The sequence below is a fragment of the Vipera berus genome (genome assembly GCF_964194415.1).
Source record: "Vipera berus genome assembly, chromosome: 4".
NCBI lineage: Eukaryota > Metazoa > Chordata > Lepidosauria > Squamata > Viperidae > Vipera > Vipera berus.
The window spans coordinates 108,194,472-108,209,752 of NC_138206.1; positions in this window are offsets into that span (position 1 = coordinate 108,194,472).

The window sequence follows — 15,281 nt, forward strand, 5'->3', positions numbered from 1 at the left end:
CGTCTTAAACACATTAATGAATCTTCACAGGGAGTTCAAAATCACCTCATGGTGGGATTTTTTTTTTTTTTTGTGGCCCGGGCCCAGAATGGACTTCCGGACGCGGCATCCAAACAGAGAACCGGTTGTTCACATATTTGAATCCCACCACTGCCTTCACCTAAAAGGGCTCTCCCACCTATTCCTTCCTCTGTGTTCCTGGGAGAGGAATGGTGGAGCTTTGTGCAATGGTCTGAATCGCAATACTGAATGAGAACATAATAGTGGGGTGGGGGAAACTATGTTATAGATGAATGTTCAACCATCTTGCATGAATAAAAAAATCTATTCACATTTCTTTGGATCCAAAGCACTGACTGACTGGAATTTAATTTAATAATAATTTAATAATTTTATTTGTATACCGCCCTTCTCCCGAAGGACTCAGGGCGGTGAACAGGGCAAACATATAAAAATACAAAGATACAAAAGTTAAAAAATCATTTGAGACATGATTCAAGCAACGGTATGCATCACATACTTTCTTCAAGCTTTTTCTATGACATCAACAAGGTTTGGGATTAAACTAGATGTGGCATTTGTTAAGGAATTGTGGTTTACTTTTTTTTAAAAGCAACTATGATCAATTCTAAACCAAAATGAAGCTGCCAAGTAGTAACTGAGAAGGAGGTTATTTTTTTTTTTAAAATACCTTATTATATTTTTGAAGAGATTCCTCCCCCACACACATAAACCTCTCATTTTTGCAATTTGCCTTAATTTGAGAAAATATACCATGGCAATGTAGTTACTAATAGTTTTTTCCAAAGGGCAACAAGCTGCTTAAATATAGTATACAGAAATTGATGAAGATAAACCCCATTATCCCATAATGTGTACTTGATCCCATTAATGCTGCATGATGCTTTTTTGTAAAAGAATAGAAAGCTGAAAATTTGAATCACAAAATGTTTGCAACACATTGAATTTTGTTTCAAGAAATATTTACCAAGACAGATTATGTTTATATATTGATTTTTTACCATCCCATTGTAACTAAATAAATTTTCCGAATATTAATGCAATATATGAATTGGAAGAGAAAGAAGAAAAGGAGGAGGAGGAGGAGGAGGAGGAGGAGGAAAACTTTATTATTTGTGTACATGAAGGAGAAACAATATTTTGAAACAAGTGAATCCTAAAGGTAGAGCTTTGAATCATCTCAAAGGTGTATAGGATAAGAACAAGGCTAGCACGTAGATTGGGAGTCAAAAGAAGAATGCAGTAGCAATTCCATGATTGCAAGGAGTCAAGCTCAACTCAGCAATTTAATCTCCTATATTGGTTCAGGTGGCTTTCATCATCCTAATCTCTTTTAGGTGGCTTTCCTCCTAATTTCAAATTTTTATTTGCCACATCAGAATCATTCATCTTTCATCCAGATGCCATCCAGATGAGTCTTACATATATGCAGATGTTCATTATTCTACAATCTCTTTCAAGTCAAGTACTGATATTTAAGTGCTCGTGTATCACTAAATCTACTACCTTCAGAAATCCATCAGCAAAAGGGTACCCAGGATCGAATCCAAAGGTTTGTGTATATGGACATGTATACACATATACATCGATACACCATTGCAAATACTCAGATTTCAGGTAGAGATCAACATCATTTTATTTAAACTTCGTTTGCTGTTTCTCCAGAAAAATACTTGGCATGTTGAGTGATAAAGTGGCAGGTTATTTTAAATGGGTAATGTATGGTGCAACGGGAATAATGAGGGGTTGGGGACTGGCAAATAGCAATAGCACTTAGAGTTATATACCACACACACATACATACATACATACATACATACATACATACATACATACATACCATGGCTTGTTTTAACCTTAGGGGAAAAACTGACAGAATGTGGCTTTTTTTTCCTGGTTAAATTGATTTTCTACAGTATGCATCAGAAAACTACCATATACTTAAATGGCTAATAGAAGCAAGGCAGATGCCAAGCTTGAGCATGCCATCAGCCAGGTAATTGATGATGCATGGTATTTCTGTCTATGGCAATAACTGGGCCAGGGAAAGGCTACAGGTAGTCCTTGACTTACAGTCATTCATTTAATGACCATTCAAAGTTACAATGGCACTGAAAAAAAGTGACTTATGACCAGTTTTCTTGCTTATGTCCATTGCAGCATCTCCAGGGTCATGTGACATTTTTGTGGTTCAGTTTACTACACTCACTGAGCAGTTTACAGTATCAACAATATGGGTCCTCATTTTTCTGATCTTGGAAGGATGGAAGGCTGAGCCAACTTCCAGCCTGTCAGGGTTGAACTCCTGGCTGTGGACAGAGTTAGCCTGTAATACTACATTCTAATCCCTGTGCCAGGGATAAATAAATAATAAGATATTGTATGCAGGAATTCATAGAGCCATCAATGAGATAGTGATGGCAGGGGGGGGGAAGCATCACTTTTAGCTTAAATCAGGAATTCAGAAGGATTCAGTAGTTGAATGGACTTTGCAAACATGCCTATGTAAAATGACATAGGCTGAAATGTAATGGAGTCAAGACATGGAAATTAAATAATATGCATTTGTTTGTTTGTTTGTTTAACTTCTTTGCCAGTCATCTCACCAAGGTAACTCAAAGCATTAAAATGATAAATAAAGACCATAATTTAAAATTCAGTTAAAATCCAATTAACCAAGATGGAGAGGTAGGGAGTGAAGTGCACACAGGGAGGAGATGGGGTCTGTCTAATCCATTAACCACCTCCAAGATGCCACTCACCGAGCTGGCAGGGCCAAGTTTGCATGTTGGATGCCACAGCAGAAAAGGCTCTTTTCCTGAATCCTGCAAGATGCAATTCCTTGACCAACGGGATCTGCCAGAGTGAATGGGGCAGGATAATCTCCAGTGGGGGTAAGGAAGTTGAATATCAGCTTCTGCCAGACCTATGATGCTCCTTCCTTATACTCTCCATACCGTTAAAAAATAGAAAAGAGTGCAAATTGGATGGGCCATTATTTATCCATGGTCTGTGGCTTTTGCACACCTAGTATAAATCTAAGCCAAATGTAAGTCACACTTATGAGAAGCAGTAACTCTTTCTTGTCCAGGGATCCATGTAAATTAGAAATTTGAGATAGGGGCAGCATGCTTACAGGGGAAGTTCTGAAGCACCACAGGGCTGTATCATAATGGATCACTTTGCAACTCAGTCTAATTCTTGCCATCTTTAATGAAAAGCTGCTGCAGGATATTGATTTACCCTTGAGATCCCACCAGTCAAGGTAAACAAAACTTATTTTAGTTGGCTGAGTACTTATTCACCATGGACGTTCTACCACGAGTCTTTGCATCATCCCAGAATCAGTCCTTCACCTGATAATCTTTCCTTAATAACAGAGTTGCTGTTGGTTTTTTTTTCTGATTGTGTTGTTGTGTATTTGAATTAAAAGTAAAAGCCATTATATGCTAGGCCTATTACTTGCAATTGGATGGATTAAACAAGAAAAGAAGATCAGAAGAAGACCAGGAATATAATAGCAATAGCTTTTAGACTTATATACCACTTAACAGCCTTCTCTAAGTGGTTTAAAGAGTCAGCATATTGTCCCCAACAATCTGGGTACTGGTTTCACTGGCCTTGGAAGGATGGAAGTTTGGGTCAACCTTGAGCTGGTTAGGATCAAACTCCTGGCAATGGGCAGAGTTAGCCTGCAATACTGTTTTCTAACTACTGTACCACCATGACTCCTTCAGTTCCTTTCTTGCAGATTCAGCCAACAGATCCCTGGAGGCTTTCCAGCAGCATAAAATTCTGAGTCTTCTTTGGAGTCTCCGAAGTTCTATACCAAAGGCTAAAAGTTCTTTTAGATTCAGTTGTATTCTGGATCCCTACCTGGGACTTTGATATGGGTCTTCTCCAGTGTTGACTTTGCTATTTGGGCCTAGCAGAAACTTAGTTTGCCCAGGTTTTGCTACTGAGTTGTGGACTACATTTATTATTTCCCTATTACAATTAAGAACATTTCTATCATTATAAGTCACAATCAAGGCTATATACTGTAAGAAGGGAAGGATTTTTTAAAATTATAATTTGAGTAGATCCCATACAAGGGACACATACCGTATATACTTGAGTATAAGCCGACTCGAGTATAAGCCGAGACCCCCAATTTCACCCCCAAAAACTGGAAAAAGTTATTGACTCGAGTATAAGCCGATCCGCCGTTCTGCAAGCCTCTGCCACCAGCAGAGGCTCGATCCGCCATTTTGCAAGCCTGAATACACAGGAATACCCTGTGTGGCCGCGGCTCGTCGGCAGGTCTCCGTTCCTCCTGCCGACCTTTGGGGAGGTTTGGGCGCCTCCCCAAACCTCCCCAAACCTCGGCAGGTCTCCGTTCCTCCTGCCGACCTTTGGGGAGGTTTGGGCGCCTCCCCAAACCTCCCCAAACCTCGGCAGGTCTCCGTTCCTCCTGCCGACCTTTGGGGAGGTTTGGGCGCCTCCCCAAACCTCCCCAAACCTCGGCAGGTCTCCGTTCCTCCTGCCGACCTTTGGGGAGGTTTGGGCGCCTCCCCAAACCTCGGCAGGTCTCCGTTCCTCCTGCCGACCTTTGGGGAGGTTTGGGCGCCTCCCCAAACCTCTGCAGGTCTCCGTTCCTCCGCGCAGACCTGCCGACCTTTGGGGAGGTTTGGGCGCCTCCCCAAACCTCGGCAGGTCTCCGTTCCTCCTGCCGACCTTTGGGGAGGTTTGGGCGCCTCCCCAAACCTCCCCAAACCTCGGCAGGTCTCCGTTCCTCCTGCCGACCTTTGGGGAGGTTTGGGCGCCTCCCCAAACCTCGGCAGGTCTCCGTTCCTCCTGCCGACCTTTGGGGAGGTTTGGGCGCCTCCCCAAACCTCGGCAGGTCTCCGTTCCTCCTGCCGACCTTTGGGGAGGTTTGGGCGCCTCCCCAAACCTCCCCAAACCTCGGCAGGTCTCCGTTCCTCCTGCCGACCTTTGGGGAGGTTTGGGCGCCTCCCCAAACCTCCCCAAACCTCGGCAGGTCTCCGTTCCTCCGCGCAGACCTGCCGACCTTTGGGGAGGTTTGGGCGCCTCCCCAAACCTCGGCAGGTCTCCGTTCCTCCTGCCGACCTTTGGGGAGGTTTGGGCGCCTCCCCAAACCTCCCCAAACCTCGGCAGGTCTCCGTTCCTCCTGCCGACCTTTGGGGAGGTTTGGGCGCCTCCCCAAACCTCCCCAAACCTCTGCAGGTCTCCGTTCCTCCGCGCAGACCTGCCGACCTTTGGGGAGGTTTGGGCGCCTCCCCAAACCTCCCCAAACCTCGGCAGGTCTCCGTTCCTCCTGCCGACCTTTGGGGAGGTTTGGGCGCCTCCCCAAACCTCCCCAAACCTCGGCAGGTCTCCGTTCCTCCTGCCGACCTTTGGGGAGGTTTGGGCGCCTCCCCAAACCTCCCCAAACCTCGGCAGGTCTCCGTTCCTCCTGCCGACCTTTGGGGAGGTTTGGGCGCCTCCCCAAACCTCGGCAGGTCTCCGTTCCTCCTGCCGACCTTTGGGGAGGTTTGGGCGCCTCCCCAAACCTCCCCAAACCTCGGCAGGTCTCCGTTCCTCCTGCCGACCTTTGGGGAGGTTTGGGCGCCTCCCCAAACCTCGGCAGGTCTCCGTTCCTCCGCGCAGACCTGCCGACCTTTGGGGAGGTTTGGGCGCCTCCCCAAACCTCCCCAAACCTCGGCAGGTCTCCGTTCTTCCTGCCGACCTTTGGGGAGGTTTGGGCGCCTCCCCAAACCTCGGCAGGTCTCCGTTCCTCCTGCCGACCTTTGGGGAAGTTTGGGCGCCTCCCCAAACCTCCCCAAACCTCGGCAGGTCTCCGTTCTTCCTGCCGACCTTTGGGGAGGTTTGGGCGCCTCCCCAAACCTCGGCAGGTCTCCGTTCCTCCGCGCAGACCTGCCGAGCTTTGGGGAGGTTTGGGCGCCTCCCCAAACCTCCCCAAACCTCGGCAGGTCTCCGTTCCTGTTTGGGGAGGTTTGGGCGCCTCCCCAAACCTCCCCAAACCTCGGCAGGTCTCCGTTCCTCCGCGCAGACCTGCCGACGTTTGGGGAGGTTTGGGGAGGCGCCCAAACCTCCCCAAACAGGAACGGAGACCTGCCGAGGTTTGGGGAGGTTTGGGGAGGCGCCCAAACCTCCCCAAAGGTCGGCAGGAAGAACGGAGACCTGCCGAGGTTTGGGGAGGTTTGGGGAGGCGCCCAAACCTCCCCAAACAGGAACGGAGACCTGCCGAGGTTTGGGGAGGTTTGGGGAGGCGCCCAAACCTCCCCAAACGTCGGCAGGTCTGCGCGGAGGAACGGAGACCTGCCGAGGTTTGGGGAGGCGCCCAAACCTCCCCAAAGGTCGGCAGGAGGAACGGAGACCTGCCGAGGTTTGGGGAGGTTTGGGGAGGCGCCCAAACCTCCCCAAAGGTCGGCAGGTCTGCGCGGAGGAACGGAGACCTGCCGAGGTTTGGGGAGGTTTGGGGAGGCGCCCAAACCTCCCCAAACAGGAACGGAGACCTGCCGAGGTTTGGGGAGGTTTGGGGAGGCGCCCAAACCTCCCCAAACGTCGGCAGGTCTGCGCGGAGGAACGGAGACCTGCCGAGGTTTGGGGAGGTTTGGGGAGGCGCCCAAACCTCCCCAAACAGGAACGGAGACCTGCCGAGGTTTGGGGACGTTTGGGGAGGCGCCCAAACCTCCCCAAACGTCGGCAGGTCTGCGCGGAGGAACGGAGACCTGCCGAGGTTTGGGGAGGTTTGGGGAGGCGCCCAAACCTCCCCAAACAGGAACGGAGACCTGCCGAGGTTTGGGGAGGTTTGGGGAGGCGCCCAAACCTCCCCAAAGGTCGGCAGGAAGAACGGAGACCTGCCGAGGTTTGGGGAGGTTTGGGGAGGCGCCCAAACCTCCCCAAACAGGAACGGAGACCTGCCGAGGTTTGGGGAGGTTTGGGGAGGCGCCCAAACCTCCCCAAAGGTCGGCAGGAAGAACGGAGACCTGCCGAGGTTTGGGGAGGTTTGGGGAGGCGCCCAAACCTCCCCAAAGGTCGGCAGGAAGAACGGAGACCTGCCGAGGTTTGGGGAGGTTTGGGGAGGCGCCCAAACCTCCCCAAACAGGAACGGAGACCTGCCGAGGTTTGGGGAGGTTTGGGGAGGCGCCCAAACCTCCCCAAACGTCGGCAGGTCTGCGCGGAGGAACGGAGACCTGCCGAGGTTTGGGGAGGCGCCCAAACCTCCCCAAAGGTCGGCAGGAGGAACGGAGACCTGCCGAGGTTTGGGGAGGTTTGGGGAGGCGCCCAAACCTCCCCAAAGGTCGGCAGGTCTGCGCGGAGGAACGGAGACCTGCCGAGGTTTGGGGAGGTTTGGGGAGGCGCCCAAACCTCCCCAAACAGGAACGGAGACCTGCCGAGGTTTGGGGAGGTTTGGGGACGCGCCCAAACCTCCCCAAACGTCGGCAGGTCTGCGCGGAGGAACGGAGACCTGCCGAGGTTTGGGGAGGTTTGGGGAGGCGCCCAAACCTCCCCAAACAGGAACGGAGACCTGCCGAGGTTTGGGGACGTTTGGGGAGGCGCCCAAACCTCCCCAAACGTCGGCAGGTCTGCGCGGAGGAACGGAGACCTGCCGAGGTTTGGGGAGGTTTGGGGAGGCGCCCAAACCTCCCCAAACAGGAACGGAGACCTGCCGAGGTTTGGGGAGGTTTGGGGAGGCGCCCAAACCTCCCCAAAGGTCGGCAGGAAGAACGGAGACCTGCCGAGGTTTGGGGAGGTTTGGGGAGGCGCCCAAACCTCCCCAAACAGGAACGGAGACCTGCCGAGGTTTGGGGAGGTTTGGGGAGGCGCCCAAACCTCCCCAAAGGTCGGCAGGAAGAACGGAGACCTGCCGAGGTTTGGGGAGGTTTGGGGAGGCGCCCAAACCTCCCCAAACAGGAACGGAGACCTGCCGAGGTTTGGGGAGGTTTGGGGAGGCGCCCAAACCTCCCCAAACGTCGGCAGGTCTGCGCGGAGGAACGGAGACCTGCCGAGGTTTGGGGAGGCGCCCAAACCTCCCCAAAGGTCGGCAGGAGGAACGGAGACCTGCCGAGGTTTGGGGAGGTTTGGGGAGGCGCCCAAACCTCCCCAAAGGTCGGCAGGAGGAACGGAGACCTGCCGAGGTTTGGGGAGGTTTGGGGAGGCGCCCAAACCTCCCCAAACGTCGGCAGGTCTGCGCGGAGGAACGGAGACCTGCCGAGGTTTGGGGAGGCGCCCAAACCTCCCCAAACGTCGGCAAGTCTCCGTTCCTCCGCGCCCTGCCTGCCTGCTTCTTTCCGCTGCGGAAAGAAGCAGGCAGGCAAGGCGCGGAGTTTGGGGAGGTGCGCGCGCACCTCCCCAAACCTCCCCAAACTTCGGCAGGTCTCGGACGGCGGTGGCTTGGGAGAGGTGCGGGCGATCCCGGAAGCACCAAAGCCTCGGCCGCGCACAAGTCCTCGGTAAGTTTTTTTGTTGACTGGAGTATAAGCCGAAGTGGAATTTTTCAGCCCAAAAAGTGGGCTGAAAAATTCGGCTTATACTCAAGTATATACGGTATTTAATATAGTTAGTGTTATTAGTGATAACAGTACACTATCTTATTTTTTGTTTTTTTCTTACAGTGCCACTTGGAATAAAAAGGGAATCTTGAAGAAATGAGCAATATGTACAGTACATACATAAATACATAAATACATACATACTGTACATACATACATACATACCGTATTTTCCGGCGTATAAGACGACTTTTTAACCCATGAAAATCATCTCAAAAGTTGGGGGGTCGTCTTATACACCCAGTCGTCTTATACGCTGGAAAATCAGTGAGCCTGGGAAGGCATGCCCTCCCCTCTCACTGTGGAGGAAGCAGGGCAGGCTGGCGTCTGGTGGGAGCCGGCAGGGCAGTCCTGCACACACGCGCACTCCCCGGCTGCTAAGGAGTGCTCCTTAACAGCCGGGGAGCGCGCGCATGCGCAGGACTGCCCCGCCAGCTCCCACCAGACGCCAGCCTGCCCTGCTTCCTCCACAGTGAGAGGGGAGGGCGTGCCTTCCCAGGCTCACTGATTTTCCGGCGTATAAGACAAAAAATCTTGAAAATCATCTCAAAAGTTGGGGGGGTCGTCTTATACGCCCAGTCGTCTTATACGCCGGAAAATACGGTACATACATACATACATACATACACACACACATAGTTATAAGGGCATTGTGGTGATAGATGGAAAAGATTATTCTATAATTTTTTCCCAGATCATTTTCACTCTCCTAAAATAAAGTATATTCCACCCTTAGCAAATGGCAGTCAGAACTGGAGGGATTTGATTTCTGCTCCCCCTTACTATTTTTTCTCTTAAACCTTCTGTATTTTCTTTCTCTTACTTCTAGTTCCTATTTTAGTTATTACGTAAAGTGACCCTGGAAGCTGCAGACCTCTGAAGACTGCTTTATAAATGTCTCTGCAGAAATAGTCATCTCCCATTATACGCTCCCCCACCCTCGCATTGCTGCTGTCCACTTACAGAACCTTTATATTTCTTTCTCTCTCTCTCTCTCTTTTTTTAAATTTAATGTATTTGTTGTGCAACCAGAGGGGGGAAAAAACCTGTTCCTGCAAGTAAGGTGCCTTGGGAAACGAAGTGACTGTGACTTCCTTGAAAATGCATTGCTTTCCCCCCCCCCAGAAAGTTTAAAATCTCCCCCAGGAAAGTTCTCTGTAGATTCCCCTCAATTTACTGAACAGTTCAGAGTCTGAATTAGGAGACTTAACTCCTGCATTTCTGAACCAAAGGCGATTTCAATCTGATTATCTTGACTTTCTTCCAAATCTCGTTGTTCTTCTCCAACTTTCATTGAAACAGCAAAGAAAGAAACACAAGAGGGTGGAGAGGAAGGCAGGGAGGGGGAAGAAAAAAAACCCAACCAGCCATGAATGGGTAATCTGTTGCTTCAAAATTGTCCATTTTCTCAAGTACTTAACCCATGAAGTGACACAGAATAAGATAGAAAAGGAAAGACTTTCTTTCTTCTTTTTTTTTCCAGAAGGAGAAACTACAATGTGGTTAATGAAGACCAGAGGTTGCACCAAGTTTGCTGGTGGTCCTTTAGTTATGAATGACAGAAAAGTGGGCTAAATGCTTAGGTTAAGTCCACAAAACAGTCATGTGTTTATTTTTCAAAGGCATGTTATGTACAAGAGGCTGCTATCTGAAAGAGCACCAGGGGAGGGCTAAGGCAGTCCATTCAACGTTGAATTCCTTTGCCTATTCTGAAAGGCCAGGAAAAAGTTAAATCACTGATAGATTTTCTCACTTTATTTCTGTGGTCAATTTTGGATTGTACATGGAAGCAAGACATGAATGCATCATCCAGAATAAAATGAAAGGTCTGTCTTGCTCAGTGTCTCCATCTGTCTGTCTGTCTGTCTGTCTGTCTGTCTGTCTCTCTCTCTCTCTCTCTCTTTCTGTCTGTTTCTCTGTGTGTGTCCGTGTGTGTCTGGTATGACTCCTTGTGACTACATGGACAAATCTATCATAGTCCTTTGTCTTCCAATAAAAATCTATAGCTCTTTCATTGACATTTGAATAATCTTTTTGAATTTCTATCCAACTTGGCTGTTTTCTTTCTCCTTTTGTTTAACTTCTATATAGCAAAGAACAAGCATAAACAGCTTTTCTAACCCTTAATTTGCTCACCTAACATCATTACTTCAAGAGAGCTATCGAATTTTATTTGTCCCAGAACTGATTGGTTGTTCTTCTACTCCATGGTCTTCTCAGTAATCATCCATAAATTCATAATTTCAATGCATCTAGCTTTTTTCTTGGGATCTAGTTTTCACAGGCACTCATGGTTTCGAGAAAGACCATTCTTGTCACTTCACTGGATGTTGCTGTCATTCAAGTGTGGGAACAGAGTTTGTCTGGGATAATAAAGAAGAAACATAGTTTTACAAACCTACATATGTTATTATGAAGGTTCTTAGAATTTTTTTTCTTTCTTTATAACACTAAATTAGATTCTGGATCATCTGGTAGAGTGGATTGGTATTTAGTCATTGATCTTGCGCAGTTGTTTCCCCATATCAGTAAGTTGCCATTATTATTTTTTTTGAAAATGAACATTAATTTAGAGATTCAAAATGTGTTTAGTACCTATAGGAATCCCGAAGGAAGATTTAAAAAGGGAAAGAGCCAAGGCAAAAAGGCTAATCTGAAATATCCTAAACTTCCTGAATTTTTATCTTATGCACACTTCTGATATAGATAGATAGATAGATAGATAGATAGATAGATAGATAGATAGATAGATAGATAGATAGATAGATAGTTATATATATATAAATAGAGAGGCAGACAGACAGACAGGCAGGCAGGCAGGCAGACAGACAGATAATATTTCTGATGTGACTGAAGATTTGATTTGTTCAAATTGTTTTTCTGGGACCATTCATTCTGTCTAGCTGCAGCTGCTTTTCAGCACCATTTCGGCACTATCTCCTTATTTGTCCTCCCAATCCAAAACCTAATTTGTGCACTGAATGATCTAATCCTATTGGTTTTGATGCCTCAGGTGTAGGTATGTCATAGAACATGACATCATTGCATTCGTATGAGTTGCAGGAGGCAACAGTCTCAAGCAGGCAGCTGGGCAAATGAAAGCATATCTGTGAAAGCAAACGAGGAGAAGAAAGATTGAGTCAGGAAAGGGCAATATTGAAACAACATGAAGGGTTAGTGCTGATAATCCCTAATAAGGTCAGATGCATATTGACAGGCGTGAAAACAAAATGAAGCAAATAAGTGCAATTAAATCATACACAGCGAAGCCATATACATTTACAGCACAGTTATTTTCAGTCCCTGCTAATTAATTAGTCAAAGAATTTAGGAACTACTGTGAAAAATATTATTTTCCAATTCTTGGTTTTTCATTGAGCTGACACATGTACCTGTGTCAGGCATGATTATATACCTGTTATTACATGCCTCTCCAATGAAGATTTTCTTGGCTTTCAGTGCTCCACATTTCTGTCTCTCCTCAATTCATACACACCACAAACAAATCCCTGCAAGTTCTGTTATGGAGCATTTGCAACAACACAATTTTTTTAGGTCTACAAAGCTCATACTTTCAGACATCCTCAGTCAGGATACCTGAAAGGCAATGAAAAAAATCCAGGCAAATATTTCTAACTGGAAAATTCTGGGAACTGAAGTCCATGTACCCTGGTTGAGGTAGGCCAACTTCCACTGCAACCAGGTCAATAATTATGTCAATAATTAAGTTTTTTCTGAGGGGTCCTTGGTGTTTTCTGAGCTTAGTTGTTTCTTGCAGATGCTTTATTACCCAAAATAGGATAATGATGATGATGATGATGATGATGATAACAATAATAATATTAATAATAATAATTTGCTATTAGTCAATTGCAAAAGGCGACCTTACTAGGAACTGCTTCCATCCTGCGACGATATCTATAATACCATCAAACATTCACATCTGCCGATCCCAGGTCCTTGGTAAGGACTCAATAGGTAGACAAAAATGCCAAATCCAGTCTGAACATCTGACTGACTTTGCGATGATCAATAATAATAATAATAATAATAATAATAAAGTTGGAAGGGATCTTGGAGGTCATCTAGTCCAACCCCCTGCTCAGACAGGAAACCCTATACCATTTCAGAAAATAGCTGTCCAGTCTCTTCTTAAAAACTGGAGCATTGGAGTGTTGGAGCATTCACCGCTTCTGGAGGCAGGTTGTTCCACTGGTTAATTGTTCTAACTGTCAGGAAGTTTCTCCTTAGTTCTAGGTTGCTTTTCTCCTTGACTAGTTTCCATCTGTTGCTTCTTGTCTTGCCTTCAGGCACTTTGGAGAATAGCTTGCCTCCTTCTTCTTTGTGGCAGCCCCTGAGATATTGGAACATTGCTATCATGTGCCCCTCATCCTTCTCTTTATTAAACTAGACATACCAATTCCAACAACTGTTCCTTATATGTTTTAGCCTCCAGTCCCCTAATCATCATTGTTGCTCTTCTCTGTACTCTTTCTAGAGTCTCAGCATCTTTTTTACATTGTGCTGACCAAAACTGCATGCAGTATTCCAAGTGTGGCCTTACCAAGGCATTGTAAAGTGGTATTAATACTTCACGTGATCTTGATTCTATCCCTCTGTTAATGCAGCCCAGCACTGTGTTGGCTTTTTTGGCAGCTGCAGCACACTGCTGGCTCATATTTAAGTGATAATGTTGCCTACTTTGGGCAATGAAACATCTGCAAGAAAACAACTAAGCTCAGAGAGCATCAAGGACCTCTCATTTCAACCTGAGCTACAAATATTTTTCTTTATATGTTTTTTTCTGCTGAAACTCACCATTGTCGTGTAATGAAACTGTCATGAGTGGAGAGAGATGTGATTAAAAGTGCCGCCCAATGTCACAACATATTCATGCAATGTTTATTCCTACAAGGACCACCAGCAACAAGTTATGTGACTTGAATCCTAAGAAACTTTCACCCTACTATATATGTTGACTTAGATTAAGTTCAGTGGTCTTCAACAAAGTTAATCTCCCTGAAAATATACATATGACTGAAATTTTCAGTGAATTTAGTTTGTTTATTTGCTAAACTTCTATGGAAGTTTAGTGACTTAAAAATATATATAATGGGGATGTAAGAGAATTTGAGATGAGACTAATTCCTTGTATGTCTTATCACACTTGGCCAAATAAAGTATTCTATATATTCTATACTGATACCTTCCTAACCTAGCAACTCTTCAGTGATACTATACAGAAAGGGTTCATAACTCTATTGTAAAGCCAGATTTTTGTTATTCATTACCTTTTTAAATTTATTAATGTCGACCTCGGACAAGTGCTGGCTCTTCGGCTTTGAAACAGAGATGAGCACCGGCCCCTGGAGTCGGAAACGACTAGCACGCATGTGCGGGGGAACCTTTACCTTTTATATATATATATATATATATATATATATATATATATATATATATATATATATATATATATATATATATATATATACATATATGTATGTATGTATGTATGTATATGTATGTATATGTATGTATATGTATGTGTATATGTATATATATATATATATATATATATATATATATATATATATATATATATATATATATATATATATATGTATATGTATATATGTATATATATGTGTGTATATATATGTGTGTGTGTGTTAAATGTTTGTTAAGCATTCAGAATACACTTGCTTAGTCCCTGACATGGGACAAATCTTATTTCCTGTTTCAGCCTAGCCCAAGGCCATCTGTGTGTGTGTGTGTGTATGCATATAATGTATGTATATATATAAAATATTAGTGGCAGTTCATATTTGTGTAAATTTTTTGGCTTGTATGTATATGTATATATATATGTGTGTATGTATATATGTGTATGTGTATGTGTGTGTGTGTGTGTGTGTGTGTGTGTGTATATATATATATATATATATATATATATATATATATATATATATATATATATATGGATCCTTGGTTTTTCGGGTTTTTCCCCGCGTAGAACTAAAGGTGTAGGCGCAACGTTTCGACGGAATCCCATCCGTCATCATCAGGCTGGTGGCTTTAGCTTCCTTCTTCTGGGAGAAGCATGTGGCTGTTTGTTCCTCTTTTTTAAACTGCCAGAGGGGGTGTGTTCTGTGGAGGTGTGCTCTGATTGGGTAGGGGACCAAGTGTGTTCTGATTGGGTGGGAGTGTGTTTTGAATGGTGGGTGTGTTCTGATTGGGTGGGGGGGTGTTCTGAGTGGATGGGCTGGTCTCAGCTGCCAGCTCCAGACCTGAGCTGGTGAGTTGTGCTGCTTTTGTTCGGCTTCGTGTTTGTGGTGGTGCCATGTTTTTATAGTGGGTGTCAGTTTGCTTATTGTGTGGTTTGGAGGGGTTTAAAGTGGCTGATGTTGCAGCTGTAGTTAGGTTTCTGTTTTGTGGTTGTGCCTCGTTATCATTGTGGGTTCGGATTTGCTTTTTGAATGGTTGTGTGGTGGTGATGTCATGTGATGTTATCATGAGTTTGGGTCTGGTATCATTCTTGGTGGTTGGGCCTCGTCTGTCAATCAAGGCGGGTTTCCAAATGGCTGGTAGGCGAGAGGTATCATCTCGTTTATTCATGCTGTGGGGGCGTTTTTCTATCTCAATGGCTTCTCTGATTATTCTGTTGTTAAAATGTTCAATTTTGGCGATAGTTTTGGTTTTTTT